This window comes from Pelodiscus sinensis, chromosome 25 (assembly GCF_052426305.1).
Source record: "Pelodiscus sinensis isolate ZL-2025 chromosome 25, ASM5242630v1, whole genome shotgun sequence".
Classification (NCBI taxonomy): domain Eukaryota; kingdom Metazoa; phylum Chordata; order Testudines; family Trionychidae; genus Pelodiscus; species Pelodiscus sinensis.
In genome coordinates, this window is record NC_143076.1 from 7,302,159 (window position 1) to 7,318,372 (window position 16,214).

Sequence of the window (16,214 nt, forward strand, 5' to 3'; positions counted from 1 at the left end):
GGCTTTCAAAAGCCACGCTTATGAATGTAAAGGGACAGGAACTTACTACAAGTACCCAGGAGGAGTGATACCCATCAAGAGTCTGAGAGATGAAGAAAATTAATTCTACTGGGATGACTCAGAAAAGAAACGAAACTGAAGACAGACAGACTAACTCAAAACCAAACACCGCTGCTCTAGACTGTGACACTGAGAGTGCATAAACAATTGACTCTTCCGCCCGGTGCTTTAATTCCTGTCCGTCAGCTCGTCTGCCTCTTCTCCCCACGAAATGTTATTGTCTATCAGTCTCCTGGCACTAACAGGACCAGGTACATCTCCCTGTCTCGCTCAGCTGATAAGCATGACAGACCCAGGCCTGGGCGATGGCAATCACGCTTCCAGTGAATGCAGTGCCATTTCACGAGGCAGCTGCCACGCTCAACGTGACAGAGAGCAGCATGGGCATGGGAACGGGAACCGGGAGCTTTCTGTTCTGAAAGGGCAAAATGTGGCCCTTCCCCTCCAATCAGAAATAAAAACAAACCCAGGAACAAGAGCACAGGTCCCAATTAAAATTCCCGGCATGCCAGAGTTTGCAAAATCTCCGGAGGGAAGCAAAACGGGCTCTGGGGAAGCTGGCAACCATGCCTACTTTTCTGTTGTTGAGGGGATTAGAGGAGAATTTGGCATCGCTCCCCTCCCCCCCTTGGACTGATGTCTTAGAGATTTTTCAAGGAATTTTCATTCAGCCAGATGGCTGTTATCCTCCAGGAGTTAGTTAGATTTTTTTAACTTTCCCTTTTGTGTTCTTGGCACTGCTGCCCGACTGTTACCTTCAAGAGGGAACAACCAGTATCTTGTTCCTACAAGAGAAAAGGGGGTCCTTTCCTGCACCACAGAGCTGAATAGAGACACAATCTCAGCACAGACCTAATGACTTCAGTGCCGCTTAGCCGGCTGACACCAGCTGAGATCGAACCCAGGAAGGGTGAACTAAGTGCTTAACGGCGAAGAGCAGATCCACTAGGGAAAAACCAAACAAGTTTCAATTACTGGGATCTGGCCCTGATATCATGGTGAGGGGCTCGTTAGCAATACAGATGAATAGATTATACCATGCTAGACGCTGCTCCGCAATGCTTCTTTTTCCTCTAGCTTGGAACTTCTCCAGCGCTTGAGAGATGAGCACAGCCTTCCATCGGAGGCGCCCATACGCTGTAGCATCAAACGGAAGTGGCGGGCACTCGGCATCTCTGAGAACCATCACATTCCCGGAGATGCAATCAAAGAGCCTTACTCGGAAATGCAACCAACACAGCACAGCTCGGGGGTTCAACAAAACTGTTGCCTTTTCTATGCTGAACAGGCCAAATCTCGATGTCTTCACTTAGGCCACGTTTTCACACCACGGAAGATCAACACTGCTGATCAATCTTCTGGATTTGATTTAGCGAGTCTTGTTAAGACTTGCTAAATCGAACTCAGAGAGTGACTCTGCTGGCATCCGATACCCTGCTCTTAAGATGAGTAAAGTAAAACAAAAGGAGCACTTGCTCCCGTCCCATCAGCCTCCCACTGTGGAGATGCTGGCAAGCTTGGCTTAAGGTAATATACAGCTGGAGTTGCATACATTAAGCCAAGATGCCGAGTCTAGTGTAGACCTGGCCTCAGCTTTTGCTTGGCTCTGTGTTGAGCAAGCCTTGAATGGAGAGCCGGCTGGTGGGCGAGCGTTCCATTTCATGGCTGCTTCTGAGGTTTTGACATTGGTTTTCGTTTAACCCCCCCCCCCCCAAATCCTGAATGTTCTTGCAAGCATGGAAGTGAGTGTGCACCCAGCCTAGACCCAAGTTCAAATCCCGGCTCTGCCTGGTTCCAAGGAGACTCTTGCGTCACACCACTCCAAGTAAAGCAAAGTAGAAGCGTGACCATGGCTTTCCAATATCCCAATCTGTTGCCTTCACCTGCAAGTTATCAAATTGCTCTATCCCACTCTTTCACCCCACCATCAAACCCATTCCACAAAAGCTTCATGAATCATAGAATTATAGAACGTTAAGGTTGGAAGAGACCTCAGGAGGTCAATGAGTCCAACCCCCTCCCCAAAGCAGGACCAACCCCAACTCAATCATCCCAGCCAGGGCTCTGTGAAGCCGATACTTAAAAACCTCTAGGGATGGAGATTATACACACACACTCAACCCACTCCAGTGGGTTAACTAGTGAAACTGTTTTCTGGTGTTTCACTAGCGAAACTGTTTTTCCTAATCTCCAACCTAGACCTTCCCCAGTGCAACTTGGGACCATTGCTCCTTGTTTTGTCATTGGCCACCACTGAGAACAGCCTCACTCTGTACTCCTTGAACCCCTCCCTGCCCCCCTTCAGGGAGTTGAAGGCTGTTCTCAAATCCCCCCTCTCTCTTCTCTTCTGCAGACTAAACAAACCCAAATCCCTCAGTCTCTCCTTGTAGATCACTTGTTCCAGCCCCCTAATCATTTTCTTTGCCCTCCGCTGGACTCTCTCCAATGTGTTCATGTCTTTTCCATAGTGAAGAAGGACTCGTCTCTGGGAAACATTTCACCGCCAACACGACAGCCTATTTCCCTGCCATTTCATGCCAGCAACAAGGTTCTAACTGTGCCGGCAAATCAGGGGGTTCCCCCGATCATGCAGCCCCATAGCAGCAAGAACAGACTCCACCAGCCAGTACAACAGAGCGGGTTGATTGCTTCTCCAGGATACAGCGCAGCCTAGACGTGATATGGCTACCGGAGTCTGGGCCAGGATGCCTCAGACCCCTTGAGATGGGGTGCATCAGCCCTTAGACTCCCAGCCCCCCTCTGGAGTCTCTTTCCTTCATGATTCCAGCCAGAAACTGACCCTTCCCCCAACACTCACCGGTAACCAGCAGAACCGGTTCGGTCACTGTCATGGGGCCCCTCAAGATGCCCCCCGCTGGGCCGTGCTTACAGACAAAGGCCAGTAGGAGTCACCCACAGCCCAAACGCAGAAACCAGCAAGGTACTGACACTACATCACACTGACCAGCTGGGCCTGACTGGGATTTGGCCTGAGTAATGACTGAGCAAGGGCCCCCTGGCATCTGGCTCACAAGGATCATCCTGCAGCACGGCCCTGCAGGCCTTTGCTTTGGGCCTGCACTTTCCCAGGGCCGCGCTGTGCTAGGCTACCGAGAGAGCTCTTTTCCTCTCCCGGGTGGCCGGCTGAGATGATGGACGGTGACAGCTCTCCTTGTGTGCTGTGAAGTGCCGGGCCGCTGCTGGCTGACGTGCGCTGGCCTGAGCGCCTGCATCCGCCGTCTTTGTTGCTGGGAAGGCTGTGACATTGTCAGAGGGCTCCCGCTGGGTACCGAGAGCGGGTAATTACTAGCAATTGGCATGCTGGCTGCCACTCTGCTGGGCTCCCGGCTCCCAGGGCAAAGTTAACTGGGGTGCTGTCCAGCTGGGATGCGGCTGGGGTGGAGGAGGGTGAATGATGGGCAAGGGGAGAGAAATGGGGGGAGGCCAGGGTACAGCACAGAAATAAATTGCTGCTGGTTTCCCTTCCTGGTGTCCTCTGCTCCCCGGACGTGCTCGCCCACACAGGGGGACCCGCAGAGGGGGACCATGGCGCAGACAGCCAGCAGCCCTCTGATGTGTCAGGTCACACACGGGCCGTGACACGTCTCCTTCCGCCCTCACCTGCCAGCCTTGCTCTTTGGAGCGTCTCCCGCTGCCGCGGTGCCCCCCACGAGCCAGGCCACCGTCAGAAGCAAAACATCCTCCCGGGAACGCGTGGTGGGAGCAACAAAGCTCTGAAGTGGACGCTGCCAAGGTCACCGGCCGATGGGCACACGCCTCCCTGAGAGCCCGGGCGTGGCCGACGCCACAAACTGGTTTTATTTTGAGTTGATCCACCACTCGGCAGCAGCCGCGGGGGCTGCCACTTCCACCCGGGGCGCTTGCCGGCTGCTGCGCAATCCTCCAGTGGAAGAGGCTGTGGGACCCGGGTCAGAACTGGAGAGGCCTGGGAGACGGCTGAGAAACCAAAGTGCGGGCCAACGAACGAGCCACCCTGGGCCGTGCCACGCGCCTACGAGGGAGCTGGGCACAGGGGAGGCGTACCCAGGGAAAGCGGGGAGTTGAGGGGGTGGACTGGGGACATGCACTGAGTGTTAGTGTGAAAGGTTAACTGGGCTCAGTCAGCGTGAGTGGGTCATGTGATCAGAGGGGATTATGGGGCATTGGTGAACCCCCCGATTGCCAGCTGGGGGAAGAGGTGGTGGAGGAGCAGAACCTAGCTCAGGATGACTCTGCACAGCAGGGGCAGGGACAAGCCTGAATTCAGCGACTGCCGGTAATGGCGGTGGCGAGGACACTGCCACGCAGGCGTCGGAGTGGGCGAGCGAGCTGAGTACATGCCCAGCATCTGCTCCGGGCTGGTGGTAACCGCGCCGAGGCCCGGGCTGCTTGGACGTTCCCTTGCTAGCAGGCTACAGTAGGTTTCGTTGTGTAGACAGAGCCCAGGGAGATGGGCTCTCACGGGGGAAAGCTTTACAGCCCTCGTTCTGCTGCCAAACCAGAGGTTCAGCACCCCTGATCCACGCTGAGCTGTCTGCCACTGCCACCCGATGCTCCTGCGTGTCTCTTCCCTGTGCCACCCTGGTGCCCATCCCCAGGCAGCAATGACCTACAAGGAAAGGCTGAGGGATTTGGGTTTGTTCAGTCTGCAGAAGAGAAGAGTGAGGGGGGATTTGAGAGCAGCCTTCAACTTCCTGAAGGGGGGTTCCAAAGAGGATGGAGAGAGGCTGGTCACAGTGGTGGCAGAACGAGGAGCAATGGTCTCAAATTGCAGTGAGAGACTGGATATTAGGAAGAACTATTTCCCTAGGCGGGTGGGGAAGCCCTGGGATGGGTTCCCTAGGGAGGGGGTGGAATCTCCATCCCTAGAAGTTTTGAAGTCCTGGATTGACCAAGCCCTGGCTGGGATGATTGAGTTGGGTTGGTCCTGCTTGCAGGGGGCTGGACTCAGGTCTCTGGGATTCTATGATTCTATGAATGGGAACAGACTCCCTGGGGATGAAGAGCCAGGCTCCAGCAGATCCCGAGCTCTGAGACAAAACATAAAGCCCTTCCCATCTGTGCTGGAAAAGTACAGGGACACTGTCCCCTCTGCCAAACCAGACACCATCCCCGGCAGCCACGGCCAAGCCGGCCTTCCCACTGCTCTGCAATGCAGCCCTTGCCACTCAATGGGCAGAGCAGAGAGGGCATGCAGCAGTGGTAAGCCTTGCAGTGGGGTGATGGCACTGGGTCGCCCGAGAGACCGTAAGAGGTCAGGAATGTGTCCTGTGTCCAAGCACTGGGGCAGCTGGCTGAGCACGCCCACAACCAGAAGCTAGCTTTACAACGTAGCCAGCAGCCCCATTCCATAATGCCTCATCCAGGGCATGAGTCAGGCTGAGCCCATGGGATAACCCAATACAGCCCAAACTGTAGCTTGCCCTATCATAGAATCATAGAACCATAGAGCTGGAAGAGACCTCAGAAGGTCATCAAGTCCAGCCCCCTGCTCTAGGCAGGACCAATCCCAACTAAATCAACCCGGCCAGGGCCTTGTCAAGCCGAGACTTAAACACCTCTAGGGATGGACTGCTAACGAGTGTGGCTTGCCCCTATCCTGCAGCCTCATGAATGGATATTTTCCCTGTCTCCTGCCCGAGTCCTGTCCCTTTCAAAGAGCAAGGGACATGATCCCATTCGCGGGGACGTGGGGAGAACAGGGGAAGCCGGATGGTTACAGCTGAGTTCGGCTGCAGGGTTTGTACATTCGAACGCCGAAGCTGCGTACAAACGCAGGGAGTGACAATCTCCGTGGACTGACACAAACGAGTGATTGTGGTGCAGCTAATGCTTGCTGAATAGCAAAGCTGGTTGAAATGTGGGAAGTTGAAATCTTTCTCCTCATCCCCCAAAATATGGTTTTTTTTTGGGGGGGGAACATATTCAAATAAATTAATATTTGTCTGGATTTGACAAAGTACCAATATTACTTTTTCTCTTTTTAATTTTCAAAAAGTTTAAATGGGGGGGAAGAATCTCCAACTGTCTCCCACTTTCCAGCCCTCCTCCTTTTCCCTCCACAAATGAAGAAGAAAAACGGGAGAGGGCAGATAGTTATTTAGTTGCTCAGAGCTGAAAAGTGTCCCTCTCCCAAACGGGCGCATGAGGACTCAATACATTCGGGGCACAAGCCAGGGAAGCAGAAGGGCAAGAGGTTGTGCTGAGCTGATCTTCCGTTGGCTCGGTCTTATGTTCTTATGACTAAGATGCCCCAATACTCATGTCAACATTCAACCACCTGCGAGCCAAGGGCCCTTCTGACAGCTCCGTGAGGCTGCGGGCCCATGACGGAATTCCTTTAGTCACCGGAGGTGCCGGAGTGCAACCGGAGTCACAGAACGGCTCTGCGACTGCTCCAGAATCCCTGCCTGGTGCACTGTGGGTAAAATTGACTCTCAAGTCCCCATCTGTGCAGCTACATTCAACAGCTGTATGGCCAGCCTGCCAGGGCCCAACGAGGAGACGTGAACGCAGAACTTCCTGCACCAAAAGCAGGTGCCTTTGCCACTTGAGCTACAAGACTAAACAAGCTGTTGTCCCCCTGAAAAATCACTTTCTATGAGCTAGTCACTACAGGGAGATGAAGACGAGTTCCCCCAATGCAGCTGCTTCGCATCCTCCCTCTCCTCATGACTATGCAGCCCCGTCACAGTCTGTAGGAATCTTTGCATCCTGAGTTTGGCCTGTTCCAAGTGGATCTGAAGCAGCGGGGTTGTGGCTTGGTTTCCTGGAGACGGTATTGCTTCCCCACTGCGTGGTTTCATTCATTAATGCTTGTAAGGCACTTTGGGATCCTTCGATGTGGGGTGCTGCAGGTGCGCGAATAGTCATGACGGCTCCTTCCAGATCGGCGTGGAGAAACATCTCTAGCCGGCTCTCAAAGGGGACATAAAAAGGGCCTCTCTAATACGAGCAACTTGGGGGTTAATCTCACCCTTCCTCTGCAGAACAAACCTTGCCCTACAAGCAAGCTGGTCTTCCGGCCTTTGATAAGGATGTAAAGGGTTAACCAATACACTGGGTACCGAGTGAGCATTGCCCTTACGGAGTGATGCTTACTGGGTAAGTGGTTAACAGGCAGCCCAGCTGGGCTGGAGCAGTCCCTGACCGACACAGGTGGGGGACTGCTCCAGAATCAGCCTGGCCGGACCCCCCGTGGTGCTGCACAGTGGCCCCAGCTGGAGCAGCCTTCCACCCCCGGCCCAGCATGCTGGCTGAGCCGGAGCAGCCTGTGGCACAGTGGGTCCCCTGCCCACAGGATCCCGGTTAACTGGTTATACGTAACCTTTAACCAGTTAACATTTTAAACGGCATTTTACATCCTCCGCTTTGAGGGCAAGGCGTGGGAGACCGATCACTTCCACATTTATCCTCTTCCAAGGACAGACACCCCCTGGGGCAGGGCAGAGCACAGCTCTGCCAGAGCGTGAGGAGGGCTGTCTGCCACCACGAGGTTTTAGCCACAGCAGCAGTATTTCTCTGCACAAGTCATTAATCATTAGGTCACATTTTAGTTAGGCACAGAGGCAGGCAAGTCACACGCAAACTGGTGCACGATGCTCCCGCTGGACTCTGGCAGGCTGCTCCCTGCCTTGCTCGGGCACGAGAGTTTTGTCTCCTGGGGATGACGGCACTGCCCTGCCTCCCAGCGAAAGCAGGAGGAGAAACAGAATAAGGGGTTGTGCTCACCTCCTGCAGCAATAAGAGCCCTGCACCCACGGCATGACCCATCTGTCCTGCAATCAAATGTCCGTGGCTGGTGCAGGGGAGTTGACTCGGGAGCTTAGGTACAATGTGGAGATTCAGGCGTGGGTTGGACCCTGGCTGCTAGTCCTTGGGCTGAGCCTTGGTTTCTGGGCCCATCTACTCCCACCAGGTCTCCCAACCTGAGCTCCAGCCAAGCCCAAATGTGCACACCGAACTTGTACAGCCAGAGCCAGCTGACCCATGCCAGCCACGAGCCTTGTCACAGTAGAGGTGCCCATAATGGACCCCGACACTCAATCTCTTGCGCTTTGACTTAAAACATTGGCCGTACTCTAGCATGACACCGCGAACGGGGGAGTCTTCACTTCGGCTGTGCCTAGACTGGCCAGTTTTTCCGGAAAATCAGTCGCTTTTCTGGAAAAACTTGCCAGCTGTCTACACTGGCCGCTTGAATTTCCGCAAAAGCACTGACTTCCTACTGTAAGAAATCAGTGCTTCTTGCGGAAAAACTATGCTGCTCCCGTTTGGGCAAAAGTCCCTTTTGCGCAAAACTTTTGCGCAAAAGGGCCAGTGTAGACAGCTGAGATTTGTTTTCCACAAAAAAGCCCTGATCGCGAAAATGGCGATCAGGGCTTTTTTGTGGAAAAGCGCGTCTAGATTGGCACGGAAGCTTTTCCGCAAAAGCGCATCGTTATAACGCGAACTCCGCGCCAATCTAGATGCTCTTTTCTGAAAATGCTTTTAATGGAAAACTTTTCCGTTAAAAGCATTTCCAGAAAATCATGCCAGTCTAGACGTAGCCTTCCTGTTCCCTGTTCCCGCTGCCACACAGTGCTAGACACAGGACCCAGCGGTCCTGACACTCAACCAGGCTCTAACCATTCGAGCTCACTGCTCCCCCGGCTCACATTCCGTGGGGCTCTGATGCTGATTATACCTCCCTACCAGCGTGGGACAGAAACGTTTGTGCGGAAAAATCCCACACATCGGTACATCCGTGCCGTGTGACAAAGAGCAGGTTTGTCTAAAGACACTCAAGGTAATTTCAGGCTGCATTTGAGGTGATTTCAGATTCTCAACTCTGCCTGGAGCAGAGCTTCAGTCTGTGTTTATCATTAATTTTCCCCTCTTCCATTTTTTCCTTCCCAGTTTTTGAAACATTTAGATAACAACAGAATAAAAGGGCCACAGCATGATTTTATGATTCTATTTAGTTGGGATTGGTCCTGCCTTGAGCAGGGGGCTGGACTTGATGACCTTCTGAGGTCTCTTCCAGCTCTTTGATTCTATGAGGGAGTACAAGTCAGCATTGGTTGTATGGAAGTTGCATCTTTGTGTTTTACTATCAAAAGCCGTGTCCTCCAATGTGCTCTACATGCATCAATTTTGGGATCTTGATCCCACCTCTGTCAGGCATACTCCCAATCTATAGATGGAGAAACTGAGGCCAGAGCTGACCTATGCCTTGAACCCCTCCAGCTGGGAATCAGAGGGGTAGCCGAGTTAGGACTCCTCACAGCTGGGAATGGGGAGGTGCAGCAGCAGTGGAAGCCGTAGGGACAGCTCTGCCTGAGCACTGCAGAGAGGAGATGCAGGCAGAAAGCTTTTCTGGAGTGGGACTGTGGGCGCTAGGCGTGGCCACCGGAGCTCCTCCCACGCCTGCTGCTAGTTGCTGAGGGACACGCCCCCTTTTTGCTCACTGCAGCAGTCTCCATGGGCCTTGCCTGAGTATGGCAAGAAGATCTCTGTGGGAGAGACCCCTGCATCACACCCGGCTCCGAGCATGGCTACTGGTGTTTAACTTCCCCAGAGGGTAAAATAATCTCAGGAGCAGGGTGAAACCTCCTGAGGGGTTGAGTTCAAATCCCATTGAGATCGGCAGGTGTAAACTTGCCCTTCAAATAACACAACTGTTAACTAACTTCCAACCTAAAACAAAAGGAGGGTGTGAACTTGCCCCGAGGTGTGAACTCATGTGGTGGGGGGATGAAGACAGATCAGAGGAGTGCAAGACGACAAACCACACAGAAGGTCAGAGAAGAACAAAGTGAAGTCTGGACTATACTAAAAATTTAGCTGATCCAGCTACATTGTTGAGGGATGTGAAAAAGCCACACCCCTCTGAGTGATATAGTTAAGCCAACCTTACTTCCAGTGTACACAGTGCCAGGTGAATGAAAGGAAGAAAGGATGTGGACAAATTGGACAGAGTCCAGCGGAGGGCAATGAAAATGATGAAGGGGCTGGATCACATGACCTACACGGAAAAGCTGAGGGATTTGGGCTTGTTTAGTCTGCAGAAGAGAAGAGTGAGGGGGGATTTGAGAGCAGCCTTCAACTAATTATAATGTAGCTGTCCTGTAACTAAAATGTGCAGGTAAGAAGGGTTCCAAAGAGGATGGAGAGAAGCTGTTCTCAGTGGTGACGGATGGCAGAACAAGGAGCAATGGGCTCAAATTGCAGTGGGGGAGGTCTAGACTGGATATTAGAAAAAACTATTTCCCTGGGAGGTTGGGGAAGCGCTGGAATAGGTTCTGTAGGGAAGTGGTGGAATCTCCAGACCTATTAAAGCCCTGGCTGAGTTGATTGAGTTGGGGTTGGTCCTGTTTTGGGCGGGGGCTGGACTCGATGACTCCTTAGGTCTCTGCCCGCCCTAGTCTCCTATAATTCTGACACCCTTCACTGATTATGCACTAGCCTCGTTACAATGGCCTATCACTTTATTTGGCAATAAAATTACCAGAGCCTGTCAGTTACGTATTCACTGTACATCCCACATGCGGGAGCCCACACCCCAATTTTGATGGGAGACAAGGTCAACTGACCTAAGAGGCCGACTGGGAATATCAGCTCCTCTGGATTTTGTTCCCACCCCAGAGATTACATACACAGCTCATTGTCTGTTGTTCTATGCCACTCTCACGCCTCCAGAAGCCCCCTGAAACCAATTTCAATTGCACACGAGCTTAAGTGCATTGCTGAGCTCAGTCCTTAGCATGGCGACACTAAGACCAACAAACCATACCCTCACTCGTGGCTTGGCCAAGAGCTTTGCATAAAGGTTACCGTTAGCCCACTGTTACACTGCCCCAAAGGCAGAGAGGGAGCAAACTACAACACATGAGATTCGGCATCTCTTTGACTGTCTCCTTCTCCGCTTCTGGTAAGCTCTTTAGAGTAGGCTTTGTCTTTTTATTTTGTTTGTACAGCACCTAGCACAATGGGATGCTTTTCAATATCAATAATTAATGCCAGCAACATACCAGTCCTATCACAGATGCATGGTACCTCTGACAGCATGATGGGGTGGTGCAAACAGCTCCACCCATTCCCCACATGAACAGTCTCAGCTCCACCCATTCCCCACATGAATGGTGCTCTCACTCTGCATAGCTAGCCACAGTGTGCGCAACAGTGCAGCGATATAACAGTGTGCCTCAAAAAATCTCTCCGTATCAGGCATGAAGAACGAGCTGCTGTCCCCGTCAAAAAACAATGAATCAAAACCTCGGGTGGGTGTCACAAGGCAAGTTTTTTTCCCCGGATTTCATTCTTAAACCAAAAGACGCAGATTAGAGTCAACCAACATTTTTGGGGAATTTGTGTCAGTTTCAGCAAATTGTTTTGGTCGAAACCCTCTACCCCCATAATACAAACAAGGCTGAAAAAAATTGAAATGTTCTGTTTCATCATTTCCAAAATGGGAGGGTTTGATGTTTCAATTGAAAAAGACTTTTTGTTTGGAATTGGCTTTAATTTCATTAAAAAAAACAAACACACATGAAAACCCCCAAATGAAATGGAATGGCTCATTTTGGTTAAAAAAATTAACTCTTTAAAAAACTTTTCAGTTCACTAAAAATGTTACCCCAAACCCCCAAGTTTGGATTGATCCGAACTGGGATTTTTTTTTATTGTTTTTCAAATCGTCCAACCAACCGGTCAGTTATTCCCCCTGCATTATTCAGAAGCATATTTCGGCATTAATTATTCACACTGGTTCATATCAAGCTACAAAATGTTCTGCAGTGTTCTTTATTTTAAATGGAACAGAGTCTTAAAAATAATGACAGGGTCGAACCCTGTCTCTGTCCCCTCAAAAATATGGCATTAGAAGTAGACAGACGTCTTGAATGCCAGAGCTGGTGTTCCAGCTCAAACCAGTGTGGGGGAGAGAGACACACACAAGATTTATAGCCTGGAACATTTTAACAGTTGTTCACAGCATTAGCGATCTGCACATTATAAACACTTACCATTTCTCTCTCGTACACTGATTGTACTTTGCAGTTATGAAGTTGTTTCCACTTTCCACGTCCCGTGCCCCCTCCTCTCTTCCCCACTATAATATTTAGTCGGCAGCTTTGCTTATTTACATACCTAATTTCAGTTCTGTTTGCAAACACAAATTAGTTTTGTGCAATTACTTTGTGCACGGACATGAAGTTTATCCGCTTCGGTGATTTAACAGCATTGAAAGTGACGGCACAGGGCCATATGGCTCTCTCACTATAATTACAATATTACCTGCACATTTTAGTTACATAAGAGCTACATTATAATTAAAGCAGAAGAAAGAAAGAAAGAAAGAAAGAAAGAAAGAAAGAAAGAAAGAAAGAAAGAAAGAAAGAAAGAAAGAAAGATCTTTTAATTGATCAGCAAGGTATGAAGATGTTTTAAATAGGCAATAGATAGATGATACATAAGAAGATTTCCCCAAACCAACAGATGTATGCTTCTGGAGAATCACTGAATGTAGAAATAAGTTCTCAGAGAGAATGGGCAAAGATTTGATTTTTTCAGTTCATTTGCAGTTCTGGGAAATAAAAAATAAAAATGGTCTCTGGTCAGAACAAAAATGAAAATGTTAGAAAATTTCAGCAAATCAAAATTATTTTGTACTGTTTCAATAGGCTTTTTTGGATTTTTTTTTTTTTTTTTTTTTTTTGCTGTGATTCCATTTTGACAAAATCAAAATGTTTTGTTTCAGTTTCAGCCATCTGTAAACATTAAAAATCAAAAAATTGGTTTCAGCTCAACAAATCAACATAACTCATTCTGGAAATGTCAAAACAAAAGTTCTGATTATTTGAGAATGTTTTATTTCAGAAACAAATCAAATAATTCAGTGAAACCAATGTGAATTTGCAACATGGTACACTGTCACCAAATCTGTACTTTTTTGCCCCCCAAATTTTTAGATACAAAATTTTACCCAGCTCTGTACCCCAAGTTTGCTGGCTGTCTTGGCCTAATACTAAAAGTTGTCTTAAACATGTTGCTTGTTGGATTTTTTTAAAAATCTCTTCACCCAAAGATTTCCAGTCATCAGATCACAAAGTAGAATGTCCCTTGTGTGATTCGACAGGCTGAAGGTTGGAGGTTTTTCTACGAGGCCTGTTCCAGCTCAAACGAGAATTCATTCATGGACGTCCGTCTGCATGAAGAACAGATGATCACAGTGGCTCCTTCCAGTCTAGGAATCTAAGGATCACTGCATACTTAGATGTGGGCAAGTGCCAGAGTTCAGCTAGATTCAGTCCATTAAAAAGTCATGGCCTATCCCTAGAGTTTAGTTCTGGATTCTGACTTCCCCGAAGGTTGTGTGTGTGGATGCAGGACATGGCTCATGCCCATTTTAAATTACCAACAGTGGTTTGGATGTGGAGAAGAGCGGAAAGCTCTCAGGCTGTGTCCAGACTCAGGGGTTTTTTCGGGAAAAGTAGCCTTTTCCCGAAAAAACTTCCCCTGCGTCCAGACTCAAGCCGCGTTCTTTCAAAATAATTTCGAAAGAACGCGGCTTTTCTTTCGATGGCGGTAAACCTCGTTTCACGAGGAAGAACGCCTTCTATCGAAAGTTCCTCTTTCGAAAGAAGGCGTTCTTCAATGTAAATAGGGCTTCCTCGAAAGAGAGCATCCAGACTCGCTGGGTGCTCTCTTTCGAAAAAGCGGATTGCTCTTTCGAAAGATCCGCCTGCAGTCTAGACGCGATCTTTCGAAAGAGCCTCTTTCGAAAGAAGCCTGCAGTCTAGACATAGCCTCAGAGAGCCACATGAGCTAACAGCAGTGGAATCCTTTAGCTCAAAGGCAGAAGCAGAATTCCCAGGGTTCAATGCCTACAGGTGACTTAACCAGGGATATCATTACACCACCAGCTGGCTTGACCCCCCACATGGTCTTCTTCTGAAAACCCCCATCCTGTCACCTCCCCTTTCTCTGGAGACATCCCAAGAGCTCTGAGAAGCAAGAGGCGAGGTGGCGCGTATGCAGCCTGACACCCCGTAATTCCACGGAGTCCATCATCACGGTTTGCAGCAGGGAGCCTCAGACCCAGGCTTCAGAAACAGTGGAGTGGACAGCTCTTTGAAGGTCCGGCTTGGCCAGCAGCACCCAAGCAGCAATTCCCAAGGGCTGGCTACACGGCTATTTTAGAGCACCAGCCCCTCCAGCCAGAGTTTGTTGGCCAGGTTGGGAAGCTTATGGCCACGGGATGAGTCAGGATCCCTAGTGAGGGGTTCACCTTTAGTACTTGGTCCCTGGACCCAGCTGACATGGCCAGTTTCCACGGCCTCCAGCAGCTGCCAGTGGATTCTGTGAGGAGTTCTCCCTGTGGGCCCTGGACAGCCTCTAGGGCTTATCAGCACTGCCTGGAGCATACTGCAGCCTCAGCTGCCCAGGTGAGCCTTGGCAGCCAAAGACCTGGGTGAGCGCGCCATCTTTTCTTGCCTTCTAGGAATGGGCTTCAACCACAAATGCAAGAATGAGTCACCTTCGCATTGAAAAGTCTTAAAATCCCTCATGTAGGTTTGAACCTGTGACCTAGCTGCGGTGGGCACTAGTCCCCATTTCCAATCCACTGAGACACTCCAGCCCATATTCCTTATGTCAGGGGACTTTTGAATGATCTAGTAACTTCACAGATTCCGAAGGAAGCTTTTCTACTCCCCACAGGACTCGTCTTTATTTATATAATACGCTTCATGCCCAAGACACTGCCAAAAGCTTTACAGAAATGTCAATTACCAGGCCTTGGGGAAGGGGTAAATCATAGAATCATAGAACACTAGAATTGGAAGGGACCTTGAGAGGTCATCGAGTCCAGTCCCCTGCCCTCATGGCAGGACCAAGCATCGTTTACATCGACCCTGATAAATGTCTATCTAACAGGCTCTTAAATATCTCCAGTGATGGAGATTCATAGGATCACAGAATCATAGCGATGGAAGAGCTCTCAGAAGGTCATCAATTCCACAACCGCCCTAGGCAATTTATTCCAGTGCTTAATGACAGTTAGGAAGTTTTTTCTAATGTCCAACCTTCCTTGCTGCAATTTAAGCCCATTGCTTCTTGTCCTGTCCTCAGAGGCCAAGGAGAACAATTTTCCTCCCTTCTCCTTGTAACATCACTTTAGATACTTGAAAACCGCTCTCATGTCCCCTTTCAGTCTTCAAATTAAACAAGCCCAGTTCTTTCAGCCTTCCCTCACAGCTCATGTTTTTTAGATCTTTAATCATTCTTGTTGCTCTTCCTTGGACCTTCTCCAATTTCTGCACATCTTTCTTGAAATGTGGTGCCCACAACTGGACACAATACTCCAACTGATGCCTAATCAGCGCTCTATCACCAAGGTTTCCTCTAAGCAGCGTGGCAGCACAGTCCCGCAGCTGCTTAATCAGCCCCACCCAGTCTGGGAGCTCAGTGCACTGCGCCCTGAGACCGACTGGGCGGGGCTGATTAAGCAGCTGCAGGGAACCTTGAGTATCCCTTCTCTGCAGATTGAAAATTCTGCATTTAATAATCACAATAAACTTCAGTGTGGAATGCAAAGAGCTATTTGCAGGGCTGCTCTTATGCCTGGGGGCAAAATTAAAATAGCACTAAACCAGAGAAGACCCAAGCCATGGAACAGTCAAAGGGCTTGTGTTTCATGAATGCACCACGGAGAAGGTGGCACACATGCTCCAAATGATCAAGGCATTATGAACAGGAACGAGGCCTTTAAAGCCTTGTAAAGCACAATGGTCAAGTCAATGTGCCGGGCAAGAAGAAGCCAATGCAAGTAATGACTTAAGTGCCAGAGTGGCGGTGTGCGTGAGTAATCTGCCTGCAGGCCTTGTGAATGTTCTGCAACCCATGGAGGGTCTTAGCAGTGGGGCCGGGACACAGGTGAATTGCAGCAATCAGCCGCAGACACTACAAAAGTCGGGATCGAAGGCTCCAAGCGTGCAGCCACTGAAAAGAGGACGCAATCCGGCACTATCCCTTAGGTGATAAAAAGGGGCATTTTACTAAAGAACCCCAGCTCCCGGAAAAGCAAAAAGCAGAGACAAAGGGAGCCCCCCCCCACCACCAAGCTCTTGATGGTTATTAGAGGAACAGAAGCTTCGCCTTGGCAAAGGAAAGTG

The 16,214-nt window shown here is 50.0% G+C and overlaps 1 protein-coding gene across 5 annotated transcripts in view; it reads right to left on the bottom strand.

The window, feature by feature from the left end:
* LOC102451467 (neurotrimin) overlaps window positions 1-16,214 on the bottom strand; it is a 740,339-nt gene that overhangs the window by 224,158 nt on the left and 499,967 nt on the right. The window lies entirely within an intron of this gene.